The sequence below is a fragment of the Callospermophilus lateralis genome, chromosome 1, assembly GCF_048772815.1.
Source record: "Callospermophilus lateralis isolate mCalLat2 chromosome 1, mCalLat2.hap1, whole genome shotgun sequence".
Lineage (NCBI taxonomy): Eukaryota > Metazoa > Chordata > Mammalia > Rodentia > Sciuridae > Callospermophilus > Callospermophilus lateralis.
Genome location: NC_135305.1, coordinates 137,297,298 through 137,313,568, shown reverse-complemented (window position 1 = coordinate 137,313,568; position 16,271 = coordinate 137,297,298).

Sequence of the window (16,271 nt, the reverse complement as noted above, 5' to 3'; positions counted from 1 at the left end):
TACCCCCCAGGCTGCTGAGCCTGCCCTTCAGGAATGGGTGACCCTGCTGTTCTTGTCCCAACTTGTGTTGTCCCTATTATGGGGGAGTTCCGAGCCTTTGCCTGGAACTCATCCTTGCCCTGGGCTCCCACAGTCACGCATCTGAGGTCTATGATGAGAGAGGTCAGAGGAAGTAGATAGGGATCCCAGCACTTCTCAGTTACCATGCAACTGTGCTGCAGCTCTGACCTATGGCTAGGCCTCTCCCACTGCCTGCTGCCCCCACTGTGTGCATGGGTTATTGAGCTGCAACTCAGTGGGGCCCTATGGCAGAGCCATGGCAATTCTTCATTGCCCCTATAGCAGCTCACCCTGGGAAGAACTCTGGATTGAGTAAATAACTGCAATGTTTATTAAAAAATAAATTTTGTGCCTAACGGAAGTGTTGTATCTATACATAGAAAAAATGTTTAAAATAAAGACCAAAACAGTTTTCAAAGGCGCCACAATATTAATTATTCATCTTTCACTAATGAAAACATGCTTTTGCAGGCGGCAGGGCTCCTTTCCTCCACATGTGGGTCTCAGGTCTCCCAGGAAGCCTGGCTTGAGGATAGGTGGTAGAGAAACAGGAGTGAGGGGCTTCTGTGTGGCAGCCCCCAGGAATCAGGTAATTGACTATGAGCCTTAGTGTCCCCTGAGTAAAATGGGGGTAACAAGGTTCCCATTACAAATACCCTTATGGGTATCTAGTGAGTGTGGGTGCTGAGTCTAGGTAAGGGCCAGGTAGGGGCTATTTTAGGACTTGGAGCTCAGCAGGGGATGGCTTTTTTAGGACTTGGAGCTCATCAGGGGATCAAAGAGATAGACTGGCTTGGAGTGACTAGTGGGTACTGGTCACTAGGTGGTCACTGATCACTAGGTGGGTACTAGTGACCAGATCACTCCTCTTCCCAGACAGGCCCAGGAAGGAGGGGGCTTGAGGGCCAGACTGTGTGGTAGAGCTACCTCCTGGAGGAGAGAGATGGAGACAAAATCTGGTAACTTGGTTCTGCCAAAATTATTCAATTCAGGGAACATCTGGGTGAACATGCCTCTGAATCAGCCTAGCTGAACAAAGGGGGCTAAAACTTCCAAGGAAGGGCAGCCTCATGGCCCAAGACTTTTCCCTGTCCTGCAGAGCTGTTGGCTCATCTCAATCAATCCCCTCTCTGGGGCTTAGTTTCATGGGGTTCAAGTCTATAGAGATTGCCTTCACCCTAATCTGTGGCCTTACTAGCTATGCTTCCTCTTGGCAGCCCCAGATCCTGCTTAAGGCCTGTGTCCAGTGAAGAGCTAGTTTGGTTTCTGTCCAGTTTAACAGTCAGGATGAGTGGGATATGACCAAGTAACAAATAGTCCCAAACCTAAAAGCATTAATGTAGCAGAAGAGAATTTCAGGCTCACATAATGCTGGTCTTGTTGTCATCCGATGACTCAGAGTCTCTTTGGATGTCCCTAGATTCTAGGCAAGGGGAGAGAGGGAGCCTATCTACCATACCTCACACCTGTCCCACCAATTGGCCAGAACATCCCATTTGGTTGTGTCCCACCAGAAAGGGCCAACCTGATGGGCTGTTAGCAGGGACAATTGTGAGATACTTGAAAAGCAGTGATAGGAACTTCTATCCTCCTCTGCTTCCACCTCCCCAGCAGGCTGCAATTTGCCCACCATGTGCAAAAGGAGAGCCTTGCATTGCATCACTGTCTAACACAGGAGCCAAAACAAAGCTGGGTCCAGGGTCTGTGAACAGAGCTCCTATCTAAGGGATCATGGAACACTTTGCTCCTGCATAGCCTGGGCCAATCCCAGTATGTGGGGATGTGCAGATTATTTGTTCTTTTGTTCATTCACTCATTCACTCATTCATCCATTCATTCACACTCTTGGGCAACCCTAGGCATACTTTGGCGGGTGAATCTCTTTTAAGAAGGGAGGGTGCTGATTCTATCAGTCATTCTTAGGCTGAGCAAGGGTTCTAGGGAGCCTCTCTGAGCTGTAACTAACAGCTAAAGGCTGGCAGGGCACAGGTGGTATCCAGGGCAACGACTCCCCTGGGTGGAAGATGAGTTGTGCCCTCAGGCAGCAGCAGTAGAGGGGAACCCCAGCAGGGGCCTTTGAAGCCCTTCCAGCCCCTGGGGCAATTAGGGGAGAGTGAAAGGGCCCTAGAGAGGGGCCCATGCAGAGCAGCTCCATCTTTAGCAGACTGCTCTGTCTTGGTCAGCAAAGGATCTAGCCTCCTTATTCAGGGGCCCATAGGGTTGTGGAGTGGTGCCCTTACTTCCACAGTCCATGGGCAGATCTTGACCAGCCACAGTACCCTCCAGGATCTGGGCTCAAGGTTCCTGTACTGGGTGACCCCAAGGCTTGGAAGAAGCCCAGAGGGGCCTGGCCTGTGATTGCCCAGTGTGGCTCTCTTGGAAGGAATAGGGGGAGCAGATCTGGAAGTGGTTGGTCTGATTTTAGCCTGTGAGATGGTGAGGGGAGGAGGCCTGGCTCAATGCCTGGGCTCTCTCTTACCTCCCCTGCCAGTAGGTCTGACCTTGCTGGAAGCGTCCCTCAGCCTGGTATGGATTTCCTGTCTTCAGTGAGGCTGCCGTGCCAGCTGGGCTCAGAAATTGAGAGAATGGCCAGGTCTGGTTATATTTTTTCTGTGCTAGTTGGGGCAAGGGCTGTGTGGACTCCATCATCTCAGAACTTGGGCTCCTTTTGTTGCCTGTCATTCCATGGCTCCTGTTGGTGGCTCCTTACTTGGCTTGGGGTCACTCAAGCTGTACCTGCCCTATAGTGTGGAAAGCAGTCTAGCTCAGGTTCTATTTTCTGTCCCAGGATAGGATCCATTCCCCAAGACAAGAAACTGTTGCCCCTAGCACCACCCCCAGGGCCTTTAAGATAGTGTGAATGTGATATAATCTTTGAAGTTGGTCTAATGAGGCATGAAAATGACCTCACTTAGGAGGCAGTGTAGTGGCAGAAGCCCCAGAGAAGCACATTGGTTGATGGTCACACAGCTGGGCTGGGAGAGGCACACATGCTAGTCCTTGATTTCCCTCACTGGCACTAGGTGGGCTGAGGAAAGGCATGGGGACCCCTGGGTGGGGAAGAGGAAGATATTGGACAGAGGGGGAACCAGGACCAGAGGCTAATGTAGAGAGAAGGTGGGAATGTGAAGCCAGGAGGACAGAAGCCATAGCATGGTAGGCAGATACATGTATACACATGTGTATACATATGTATATGTGTGCAGCATGCCCAAGCACATGTGCACACAGAGAAACACACCTGTACACATGTGTGCACATGGGCAACATACTCACAGACATGCTGCACACACATATGGCCAGGTCACAGACACACATGCACACAGGCAACACACTTAAATACATGTGTGCTCAGAACATGTTGTGAAGTCTATGGTGAGAACAGCAGGGGTGTCAGGCAGGCAGAGTTGGCTACTGTGTGATAACTGGATCTTGGTAGATGGGCCCGACTCACCTTCTCCAAAGTCAAAGAGTGGCTGTCAGCCCCTGACTCTGGGGAGGGGTCTCTGAGACCCCCCATGTTTTCCCTGCAGTGGTTTCTGGGAACTGCCAGGACATGATAGATCTCTGTAGTGTGGTCCCTGAAGTTGAGAGTTGTTGGATGTGCCAGGTGGCCTGCAAGATCCCTGCATACCCCAGTCCAGCAGCAATAGATGGGGCAAAAATAGAAAAGGGAAATATGGGAGACCATGGGGCACAATTTTCATCCTCTTAGTGAAGATGGGCATAAGTACTCCAGGCCTGGCTCGGGGCCTTTGAGGGTCTAAGGGATCCCAACCCAGGCCTTTGTGGGATCTGTCACTCCCTGGAAAAGAAATTTGATCAAATTTCCTGAAGCTGACTGGGATCCAGGCCTGTGGGCTTTCACAATTGTCTGGGGCCTGGTCCAGGTGTAGGGTCCTCTAGCAGGGCATGGGAGTTCCTGGGGCCATAGTCCCCAGCTGCACAGAGAAAAAACTGTTATGTTGTTAAAACAATTTATTTTGCTCTCTAAGAAACTAGCAGCTGTTTATAGTCAGCATGTGGGAGCTGCCCTGGGGGTGATAGATCCAGCCATTCCTTGCTTTCCAGTGAGGAATGGTCATTTCGGGCCAGGGAAGGAGGGGCTGAGTAGGCCACTAGGTCTGAAGCATGGTCTTTCCAACCACATCCATATCCCCTTGGCCTCTCTCATGAGAGAGAGGGACTCTGGGCACCTTTCTGGAAGAATGAAACAGTTTGCAAGATAGAATGGTGCCCTGTGAGACTGTTTCTGGTGACTATAGAGGGAGGGGATCTGGAGTGAGAATCAGTGCTTGTAGTATGTGGAATGCAAGGAGGAGGTCAGGGAAGTTCTGCTGAGAAAGTGGACTGGGAGCCCAGGCCCAAGGGAGGAACCAGCAATTTCAAGGGCCCTGGAATGGGTGCTGGTAAAAGCAAGGGAACAGTGCCCTGATACCCCAACTTATCCAGATCTCTTTATCTGTGTCCTGTAAACGGAATAAAACTGTCTCTCCCCCCCGCCACCTCCCCTGGGTGCATATTCAGTAGGCACTCAACAAACATTTGCTCAATTTGAAAAGTGACAGTCATGGAACAGAGTATTTTGAGGCCCATGACATGCAAATTTAGGGTTCTCCTGCTGCCCCCTGCATCTCTGAGCTGGTCTTTCTGGATGTAGATTAAGAAACTGCCAGTGTCGGAGCCCGTGAATGCAAAGGCTCTGAGGATGTGAATAGAGGACAAGGTATCCCCTACCTCAGGACACTCCTGAGATTCAAAACCTCAGGAACAAGGAAGCAGAAGCTGAGCCCAGGCAGATATGGCTGAGGATCCTCAACCTGACCCCACATCCTCCCTTGTGTACATACATATATAAGAGCTCATGTTTGGAGTGTGGTTTGTCCCTTCTCAGGCCCTACCTTCAGTGCTGGGCTGTGAGTGGAGTCCTGTTTCTTGGGGAGCACAGAGGATTTGGCATCTCAGTTTCAAGGCCAGAAAGGGACCAGAAAGAGGACAGCAGTGTGCCCTGTGGTCTCTTGTGAAACAGCTGTCCTCTCTGACTCCCAGATACCTGAGGAATGTTTCCAATGACCACAACTGGGAAACTTCCTATCCATATCAGTGTATATCCTCCAACAGAACGTAGTCATTTCTGGGTGCTGCTGTCCCACAGTCCTGCAAGGGTCCCATGCTAAGGAAGGGTTTTGTCTCTGTTTTTGTACTGTTGTTGTAGGGCTAGAGCCCTGCACTCTCCCCTATCTCCGGACTCAGCCCAGGTCAAGCTAGCCCCTCTCCTACAGTCCACAGTTCAAGGAAGTGACTGCCTGTTGGGGCCAAGATTCTCCAGAAGGATTTGCAGCATCTTCTAATTCCAACAAGTAAATGTTGAGTAACACATTATGTAGTAATGAAGAGCCATGAGAGGCTTCAAAGTAGGACTGGGTCTCTGGAGTCTCTGCTTCTGGAGTCTTCTGGAAACAGGCCTCTCCAGCCTATACACCCACTCTGAACTGGCCACAGGAACCTCACAGTTCAGGTTGAGCAGTACTAGGGAGGAGAAGGTCAAGGCTTCAGATCCCAACCCAACCTGAGGATAGGCTTCCTTGCCTGAGCACCATACTCTGCTTGGGTCAGCCCCAGCCCCAGTCCCCACAGATGAGAGGACTAAAAAGTGGAGTCCTTTGCCCATATTTATCTTCCCAGTGCTGAGATGACAATAAATGCTTCTTCCCAGGTATCTAGAGAGGAAAATAAATGCTAGCACAAGGGACCTTCCTGGGTCTGGCATGTCAGGGAAAATCCACTCTTAGGCAGCTTGGTTCCCACAACAGAAACTAGAGTCCAGGAGCTAGACTCTCCCCATGGGGAGCTGAGCTAGGAGCTGCACCTGGATGAGGACCCCTGTGCTCAGGGTTTCTGGGCTGGGCTGGTTATATATTGCATGCTGAAGAAGGAGGCCATATGTGAGGAACCAGATGAGAATCAGGCCTCTCAAATGGAAGACCCCAGACTGGGAGACACAGGTGGGAGAAACCTCAAGAGAACAAATCTGTGGAAATCTCTGCCCCAAAAGATGATGGGCTGGCTGACATGGTGGTTCTGTACTTGAATCATCCCTCTGAACAGCATACATACATATGTAAGAGCTCATGTATGGAGTGTGGTTTGTCCCTTCCCAGGCCCTACCTTCAGTGCTGGCCTGTGAGTGGAGTCCTGTTTCTTGGGAGCATAGAGGATTTGGCATCTCAGTTTCAAGGCTCCTGTCCTTGCCAGCATTGCTGTGATTCATTCCTATACCATGTTACAGAAAGGATAACTGAGGCCTGTGGTCAGTTATTTGCAAACATCAACCCCAGCAACAGGTGACCAGCCTTCTCATCTTCCCGCTTTCCTCCTAGGCCTTGTCCTCACCTCTGAGTAGTTTCTCCAGTTACCAAAACCACATTTACTCTTGGTTTTTTTTGCTGAGTTCTCTCCCTTTGAGGAGAAGCACTTTGGGATCTGTGTCCTAAATGCACCCAACATGCAAGTCACCCAGGACACTGGATCAGCCTCAGACACTGCAGATGTGCCAACCTATCTCTAGAAAAGAAAGCCAGACTCAAGTTTTTAACAAGAACCCAGAGATTCCATGGATCGGGCAGGTTGAGGTTGGGAGAAGTTGGTTTTGGAGGTAGGCTTTGTGTTTTCCCGTGGTTCTCAGCAGAGGTTGTGTGGCTGGCTTCAAGGGGATCCTGGGACGCCTTGTGTCTTGCTGCCCAGGCTACTCCCTGCCTGATGCTAACGGCACATGTTAGTTTAGCTTCATACTTTGAGGCCTGGAACTAGGCTCCCCAAGTCTCTGAGGAACTGTTGGGCCCTGAACCAAGTCATGGCTTTGAGCAAGTGAGTTTGTGCACCCCTACCCCAGGATCTGCACCCTTCTCAGCTTCTGCTGTGGGGCTCACAGAGGTTGAAAGCTATTTTGGCCGCACTGACCTTTCCACTCCTGCCAGCTTCAAGCAGATGGTGCCGACATCAACAGAACAGGTAATAAGGTGCCTGTGTGGCACTGTCAGGGAGATAGCCCAATTAGGAGGGGAAGTGTGGCGGCAGGGTAGGCTCTGCTCAGTACAAAGAGCACTCAGGACTAGCCAGCCAGGAAGGCCACACACAATCTCAGTCATCAGCCCTTGCACTGTACAGCCCTGTGGTGATAATGCTGGGTGCCAATGTGTCCAGGTGTAGGACCGAACATGCAGAGACCTGCCCTGAAAAGTCATCCAAGGACATCAGAGGCCACCAGAAGTGTGGTCTCAGGGACCAATGGAGAGTTGAGTGCAAATGGAGACCCCAGTGCAGTTCTAGGCTGGGTGCAGGCTCTGGAGTGCCAGAAAGCCATGTGTCTGGGGCATGGATCTACCTCACAGGGAATAGGGACTAGGATGCTGCACATAACACCCTACACAGGCCAGGGGTCCCCTGAGTTACAAACCCCAAGTATAGATTCATGTTCTTTTCTTTTCAGATTGATAATGCAAGGGGAGAAGCCATAACTTCCACCTCAAGGACCTGGAAGGAGGGCTATTGCTCTCTGTTTAGAGGGGGACCTCAAGGTAGGCCTTCTTGAATGACTAAGCTCCTCCTTTATGCCATTTCAGGGTAGTTAGAACTAACTGGAAATTCAGGAAAGTGAGGTGGGGGAGGGACCCACATAACTTGCTCTCCCAGCCAGTGCCTGATCTAAGCCCAGGCTCTAGTCTGTCCTGCCTGGGTTGGTTCCTGGGGTCTAAGTGTCTGGAGTGTGGATTCCAGGGACTAGGCTGCAGGACCTGGTAGAAATTAGTTGGGCTATAAGACCTTGTGGATTTTCCTGGTCACCTTCCTTGGGGATCTTCACTCACTGGGTTCAGCTTTCCCAGGATTTGGGATAGGCATGGGATTAGAAGAGTGGTTGGGAGAGTGAATCCCTGCAGGAGATGGAGGCTTCAGAATGTGGCTACCAAAGGCTCCTCTGTGGGTCTAACAGGCGGATGAATGACTGGACCTATAGTCAGCTGCAGAGGGGCTGTGATGGTGGGCACAGGACAATGTTCAAGTTCCTGAGCATCTGTTGTAGATAGTTGAGGCTGGAAGCCAGAGATACCTTCAACTCACTCAGCCAGTGGCAACTCTCTGGGAAAGCCCCTGGTGGGTGCTAGCCTCCCCTGGATACCAGTCCTCTCCTCATTAAGGTGTTCTCAGTATATATGACAGAACCACATCTAGGGAATTTCCTGCCTAAATTGACAGCTGGTTACCACATCTATCTTGGACTGTATCCTATCCTCGGTCTTCATTTGCCTCCCTGGCAGGCACCAAAGGCAGAGTGCACTCCCAGGTGTGGCTGGCACAGGGTCATGGATATGTTGAAAGCTGAAGGACAAGGGGTCATCCAGATGCCAGGACTCAGTGAGTTCATAGCCATATCCTCTCCTTCCAACTTTCATCACTCTTCCACAGGAGTGGGCCAGGGAACACATAAATCATGAATTGGAGGGCCCACCAAGGAGGTCCTACATGGAGAAGACCCATCTTATTTCCACTGGGCCCAGCCTAGGGAGGGGTCTCATCTTCAACCCCTATCTTGCTGCCATGGACTGTACCATGAATGCATCCCACCTTACTCCCAATGCAGCATCTTTTCCTTATATATCATTTTTGGACTACCCCACCAGAGAGCACAGCTTAGCTCTTGCTGAAGATGTTTAACTCATGACCTCTGCCAACCCTCAAGTTCCTTGTAGCCTGGGCATTGGATAGCCTTAGGGAGATGAGGGACTGAATAAGGTGGTGAGCTCTTCTCCTCAGTACTTGTTTTTTTTTTTTGGTGGTGCTGGGGATTGAATCCAGGGCCTTTCATATGGTAGGCAAGCATTCTACCCCTGAGCTGTACTCAGCCCAGCCCTCCTCTCCTTAGTACTGAAGACCACTCACACTTGAAGCCACTGTAGCAGTGTTTCAGCTGGAGCAATAGAGTAAGGAAGACAACATTGTGTGTGGGAAGGGTCAGGAAAGCCCCTCATTCAACCCCTTCTACACAGGTGCTCAGGGAAGTGTGGGAATGACACTTGCTGGGTACCCCTATCATGGCTTTGCTTATCTAAGGCTCTGGTTCTAGTAGATGGTAGACACTGTCCCTTGCATCCCCCATTTTGGGATAGCTGCCTCACAATACTGTGTGTCTTCCAGGCCTGAGAGGGAAGTGGCCAGTATGACAGGCCCAGGAGACCCTCTATACCTACTCATTTGAGCCTCCTCTATAGCTACTCATTCGAGCCCTAGGTTGTTCTCCTGCCCCTAGTATCTGGATGTCAGCCCTACCCCCAGACCCCTCTGAGCCTATCCTTATTAGCTGCTGTGTTCTCACTGATTTTGCAAGTCAAATCCTGCATTATTGAGCTCCTGCTCTGCCTACAGTTTGATATATACTGAGCTGGAGGCCAACTGGGAGTAGGGAAGGCACTGTGATGCCCAGCAAGAAGAACTGGGATCTCAGAGGCAAACAGGGTAAACTCTGAAGCCCCATCCTTCCACAGTCATCTAGGATTACTCCCACCCTGCCCACTGACCTGGCTCAGTATTGCACCCTGGGGTCAGATCCCAGGCCTGTCCCACCAAGGTGCCATTGTACTCAGGGTGAATATTCTGGTCCCTCCCCAACTGGAGAGAACTTCTTACTTTCCTGCCTTAGACCCCCTACAAAAACTTCCTTCTGGATGCAGCTTTTTCTAGGCTAAGAAGCTTAGCCAAGTAGAGGAATGGAATGATTTCCTCTTTTTATGAATCCTTAGGGATGGAGTAGCTGAGAAGGTGTGCAGCTGGGTACTTAGAACAGGAGAGGACATTGACCACCATGGGTATACATGGGGCTGAGATATATTTAGCCCCTCTCTGAAGTTAGAAGGGGCCTCGACTGGAGGGCCTACTGAGGCTTTGGGGGTCTTTTGGGGGTCATTTGGTGTAGAAGGTGAGAGGTTACTGGTGCCTGGGTTTAAGTGCTTTGGCTCCTGGCCCTGTGGCCTGTCCCATAGTTTTATGTCTCTCTAAGTTCCACTTCCCTCCTCATATCCGTATTGGGGACAGTGGACCCATGCCTCAGGGCCATAGGAGACACAGTTCAACTGACACAATGGACAACATGGCAGGCCTCTAGGATATCCTGGGAGGAGTAGGCTCAGGCTGGTGGAGGTTGACTCTCAATTGAACCATCCATTCTTGGTGGTAGGGCTCTGGTTCTGACTGGTTCTATGGTATTTGGATGGTAGATGTTGTTCCAACATCACTGTTGCTCTCAATCTCCTCTCTCGACCAACAAAGCCTTTCCAGAAGCCATTGTACTCTCTTCTTTATGTCCACGGCCAGATCAAGCACATGCCTGATACGCGTCTGTCACACCCAGGAGATCGAGCCACCTGACTGAACTGGTCACCCCAGGCACCAAGTCTATACTCCACTTAGTCCTTTGACCAGTGGGTCACAGGGCTAAGTGGAGTATAATCAGGACTAGTTTACAGGTGGTGGTGGTGGTAGGACTTGTTGGAGTGGAGAAACCCAGGTGTAGAATACTGTGCCTTTTCTCTTGGGGGCACCTACAACATTGGCAAGGACATGGGGACTCTGTCTAACTCTTGGCCCAGCAAACCTTGGGCAACAGGACTGGCTCTCATAGAGTTTAGGTACTAATATCACATCAACATGAAAGTTGGCTGGGTTGGGGGACCCTCACTCTTCACCACTTCTGAGATTGGGACACTTTTGTCAGCCAAGGTGCAATGACTGAGGGGACTTGGTCCTTCTCTAGGATGTCTCAGATAGTGGTTTCCAGTAGCTATCCCTGTAGCCTCCTAGGCTCTCTGTTCCTCTGACTGGCCTACAAGTGCCCCATGCCCATGGTGAGGGGAATGGGTGGGAGTGAGGGCCCCACTGTTTAGTCTCTCAGTGAGGAGGGCACAGGGCAGGGTTAGCATTGATTCCCCAGTGCCTGCTTAAGGCTGCTGTGGGGAAGGAGGGTGTCAGGTGTCTCCTCACCAGGGCAAGTGTTTCTTACTTTGTAAGACTGGCTTCTTCTGTGTGGTTGTTTATTGAGATTAGACTTTACAGAATAGACCTGTAGGCAACATATGCACATTCTTCAGGCTTAGGTTAATTTGAATGTGGGTAGTGGGCTTGGTGTGCAATCTTGCCCATTCCTCAAGGCAAGATGCCCCCATCTTACTGGGTACTTGGCAGGCAAGCAGGTGGGGTTGACACCTCTGAGTCCCTAGCCTCAGCCCGAGACACAGCAGTGGGGCCAGGAGGGACCCAGGGACTTAATAGCAAATGCTTCCTCCAAGTGTGGCAGGATTGGGAACCATAATGTGACTCTCCTGGCCTAGGGGTCCCCATTCATATCAGGCTTAGATGTTTCATGGTCAATTTTTCCCTCTACAGGGACAAGTGGGGTCCTTGAAAGGAGGTAGGGAAGGGCAGAGCCCTGAATAGTGATGACGGTGGATGAAAAGGGAGAAGACCATGCCTCCTCGGGACTCCATCAGAGTAGGGCTTGTTGAAGGGAAGAGCAGGGCCTCTATTGAATGGAGTATGTGGCAGGTGTACAGATGGACAGGCACACAAGGGACAGATGGACAGGACATTAGCTTATACATTCTTGTCAGAGGAAGTAGAGGGAGAGCTCATCTGTGACTGGGCTGGAAGGCCTGCTGGTGATAGAAGCAGGATTCCAGGGTGGAGAAATGGAACTGGAGCCAGGGAGAGAGGTTTGAGGGGGGCATGTCTAGAAAAGGGGCTTCAGGGAGGGTGTCTGAGGCTGAGGCCTCTGTCCCAGTTCCTGCTGCTGAGGCTGGGACAAATTTACTCCCCCATGAGATGCAGTGACTGCCTCCCAGAAGCTTTGGACACTCCTGGAGGCTGCAAGCCCTGCCCCACCTCCACTCTTTCTGCTTCATCGTTTTTCAAAAATAATTGCTTGGCAGCTGCATCAAGCTATGCCTCTGCCCCTCCCCACAGGTGCCCCACATCCCAGGTCAACACTGGCTTGGTGTCCTGAGACTCTCAGGCTAGCCTCACTGACTGCTGTGGGTATCAAGGTGTTTTCCCTGCAAAGTCTTCATTATTCCCTAATTGTTCACATTTATTTTTCTCCTTCCTTGGTGAGCAGCCCCTGCAAGTCTTGGCGGCATCATTAATGCAGCTTTGGCGCTCCTGTGTTGGGAGAGGACTGCCCCCGCCCCACTGGCCAAGCTGCCGTTCCTCTGCCCGCCCCGAGATGGATGTTTCTTTATTGCCCATAAATCTCTGCACAGCCCTTTGTGAAGACAAATCAGAGGCCTCCTGTTCCCCAGTGTTTGTCGGGGGCCGGTCGGTGGTGGGTTTAATTAGCCCTCAGCACAGGCAGGAGCAGCTCTGGAGAGGCTAGGTGCTGGCAAACACCGTACAGTGTCTGCTGAAGGGGCTATCCTCTGCCCTCTCCCTTTGTCTAGGGGAACTGAGGCTGGGCCATGTGAGTGAACAACGTGCTGCTCCTCCCTCACATATCCATTTGTGCAGACTTCACATGCCAGATATGTAATGTGGCCATGTCCTCCTTGTGTCCACATGACACATCAGCAGCCCAGGCCTGTGTTTGCCCAGGTGGCCCAGGGAGTTATGGTGGCTCCAGGAGTGCTCCTACCTTCCCCCAGGAAGATCTAAGAAGATCTATCTGCCCGCAGTAGGTACTTAACAAATGTAGGGTGAACTGGTTGGATATCTGGATAAATTGGCCCCACACCTCCCTGTTCCTTCTCCATGAAGGACCTTCCATCAAGCCCAACCAGAGCACTGGTCAAAAAGGCAGGACCTTTATGGAGCTGGGTGTTCATTGACACCCCAGCAGCTGGCTGCAAGTCTTACTCTGCCCCATGTAGTCAACAGGCCAGCTTCCTGCCTCCTATCATCATATGAATCTGCTGCCAGAATAAGAGAAATGCGTGTGTATAAAGCTCAGAACATCAGGCTGTCATAGCCAGCTCCAGATGGTCCCACAGAGAATGAGGTGTGCTTGGGTGGCCAGGCCCAGGCCAAAATAGTTCCATCATTTGTTCCATGGTCTTGAGGGACTCCTTTGGCTTTCTTGGGGCTGGGAATCTTGGTGTGAGCTTGATACTGTGATCTGAAGGATAAGAAGATAATTTTCTGGGTGGGACAATATGGCAGAAGAGCACTATCTGATCCCTGCTGGGGACCTTAGCCATCATAGCAATCTGGTAGTCCCTCCCATGCCACCCCATAGCAGGGACTGCTTCCACCAGTATTTACTCATTCCTCGCAACAGCCAGGCAAACCCAAGGGCAGGATCTAGTCATTGCAGCACAGATGTAGGTTGGGGGACAATTTACCTGTGAGGGGCTACTGCAGAGGTGTGCCCTGGCAGCTTCCCCATGCCCCCAGGAGCAGACGTTAGCACTAGACCCTAATTCTGGGCAGGCTTCAGCCAGCAGAGCCATTTTCAGGCTCCAGACCTAGGGTTGGTGCTTTGGGGAGCCTCAGAAACACCAGGTCTCGTCACAAACAACCTCCCAAGAGCACAGCTCTAGAGGCCACCATGCCCACTCCTATCATATTCCCTCTCCATGGCCTCCAAGCAGTGGGGCCCTCATGCTGCATCTCCATGGGTGAGTCAGGGACACTCATCACCTGTCTTCCTGGGACCTTGTGTTGGAATCTCTGCCAAGCCCCCAAACTGTGATATGCATGGGATCCAGGCCTGTCAGACAAGGGCCCAGGAGTCTAGGGCAGCCTCAATCTGGCACAGGATGGGAAAAGAGCAAACTAGGAGCAAGGTGAACAGGACTAAGTAAGGAACTGGAATGAAGCTTGTCAGCAGAGGACCCGGGGCATTATTGAGAAGTCAAATTGAAGGCTGAGCCTCCCCTGTAGCTGTAAATGGCCTGGGGGCCACCTGACCAGACATAGCATTACTATGTGTTTACCATAACCTAGAGTGTGTCTCCCCTCCCAAGCAACAAACCCAGACTGAATGACCCAGGAGGAGAGATTGACACTTAAAATCCTATGACATCCCTGGGTACAAGGGTGAAGAAACCACATAATGCTTTAAATCAGAGCCTCGGTTCATAGCTAGGCATCTGAACAAATGTGGCCTCATGCCCAGTCTTGCCTGGACATGTCACTTCATGTCCTTGGTCCTATTTCCTCATCTGCACACTAGGGACATCAAGTTCCTGTGAGGACTTGAGAGTGAGGCCCTGCTCCACTTTGGGAGGCTGAGAACTGGAGTTGGGGCCTATGACTGAGACATGTGTCCCCCTGTTGTGAGAAGTGGGCCTTACCCTTCTGCTGCTGTGGCCAGCCCCTGGACCTCAGCTCATCTAACAAATAAACTCTCACTTCTCTCCAAACATGTTTCTGGCATGTTCTTAGTCTCACCGGACATTAGTCGATCATCAGTTGCTGAACATTCTGCTGCTTCTATTATTTCAGAACTAATTTAAAGATTAAAATATAATTCTCCCAATTACTGTGCAAAGCCCGGGGCATAGAGCTAAACAGGGGGCAGGTGCTTCTGTCTGAGGCTAGCTGTGCAGCTCCTAGACAGCTCCAGGGATACCTCAGTCCCCAGAGGGTCTGCAGTGGTGCCTCACTGCCCTCCCAGGGCTCCAGGGATGGAGGCCATGGCTGCCTGAGATTGACTTTCAGGAGCAGTGCTGCCGTGAGCCCAATGCCTTGAGGTGTTTGCTTCTGGCTTATTTACCCCCAGTGGCTGTAGCTACTATAAACTCAGCTCTAGATGTCAACCTCTACTGATTGTGGTTGGTGGCACAGCCCTAACAGGACCTGGGACATAAGGATGAGCCTGTGAACCGTGAAGGAGTCTGTCCACAGGGAGTTCTGTGGCTGGCTTGGCATCCTTGGATGAGGGCCAGGAGCATCCATGGCAAACCAGCAGTGGGTACCCAGGGGGAGGTTGACACGCTCAACAGTGTTTCACGTGGCTTTAATTAGCCTGAGGGTCCTGGAGAATAAGATTGGGATATTAGACAGTGGCCCACCCATCCAGTCTAGTATTTGACTTAAGGAACTAGCTGGTCCAGGGCTGGGCAGATGGGGATGAGGAGGGGTTAGGATGGACAAGAACAGAGCCTCCAGGTTCTGGCCCAGCTCCCCACCCCCTTCTGGCCTCTCGTCATCGCCGGCCGGTGATCTCATCTCTTTCTGGGCTGTAAATATCACCCAACGCTCACGACTCCCAAATGTGTCCTCCAGCCGAGCCCCCTCTCTTGAGCTCAGCCTGCACAGCCCACGCGACACCCCCGCCCAGATGTCTCCTGGGCCTCAACAAGGCGGCCGCTCCTCCTGGCACCCCTACCTCAGGGACCAGCACCCCGTGCCGGCTGCTTAGGGCAGACGCTTGGGAGCCATGCCCGCCGCCTCCGCCCCATCCTGTTAAGTCCAATTCCAAACACATCCACTGCCTTCTGTATCCTCCCACCCCTCTCTTCAGGACTGGCCACACTATTGTGGACCATCTCCCAATCCCTACCAGGGCACAGGCCTCCACTGTGCATGCGACTGCCAGAGGGACCATCTTAGGAAATTAGATTCTGCCTCGCCTCATCTCACTAAGCACCCCACATCCTCTGGGCACCTTGTCTTTCTGCTTCACCTTTACCTTTTGTCACCCTCCAAACCCCAGGCAGGCCCTGTCAGCCCATTGTCCCTACTAACTTGATGTGCCCTGGATTTCTCATTTAAGGGAAAAATACAGTGCAGATTCTTGAGGGACAGGCTAGAGTCTCTGCTGGTATGTGAAACAGGGCTCAGATTGGGAATCTGGAGCTGTCAGCTTGGTCACAGCTTTGTGTTCAGCCTTAGAGTCTCCTGATTCATCACTAGGGGTGGGCTCTCAGCCCTCACCTGAAGGCCAATTGTTGGTGACAGGCACAGAAAGCAACCTGAGGCCAGACAGGAGACTGTCAGTGAGAAATGGGCCCAGCATATGTAGTGAGATCCCTGTCCCAGGAGGCATGCAAGCAGAGATGGGATTTGCTGTCTTAAAAGCCACTAAATATATCAACATCCATTGCATGGTGAGCTCTGATGGGCCTCAAGTTTCTTTGCAAATGAGAGTTTTCCCAATCTTGACCCACATGCAAGAACCCCCCACCCCACCCCACACAGAGTCCTGCACCTACCTCAGACCTAGCAGT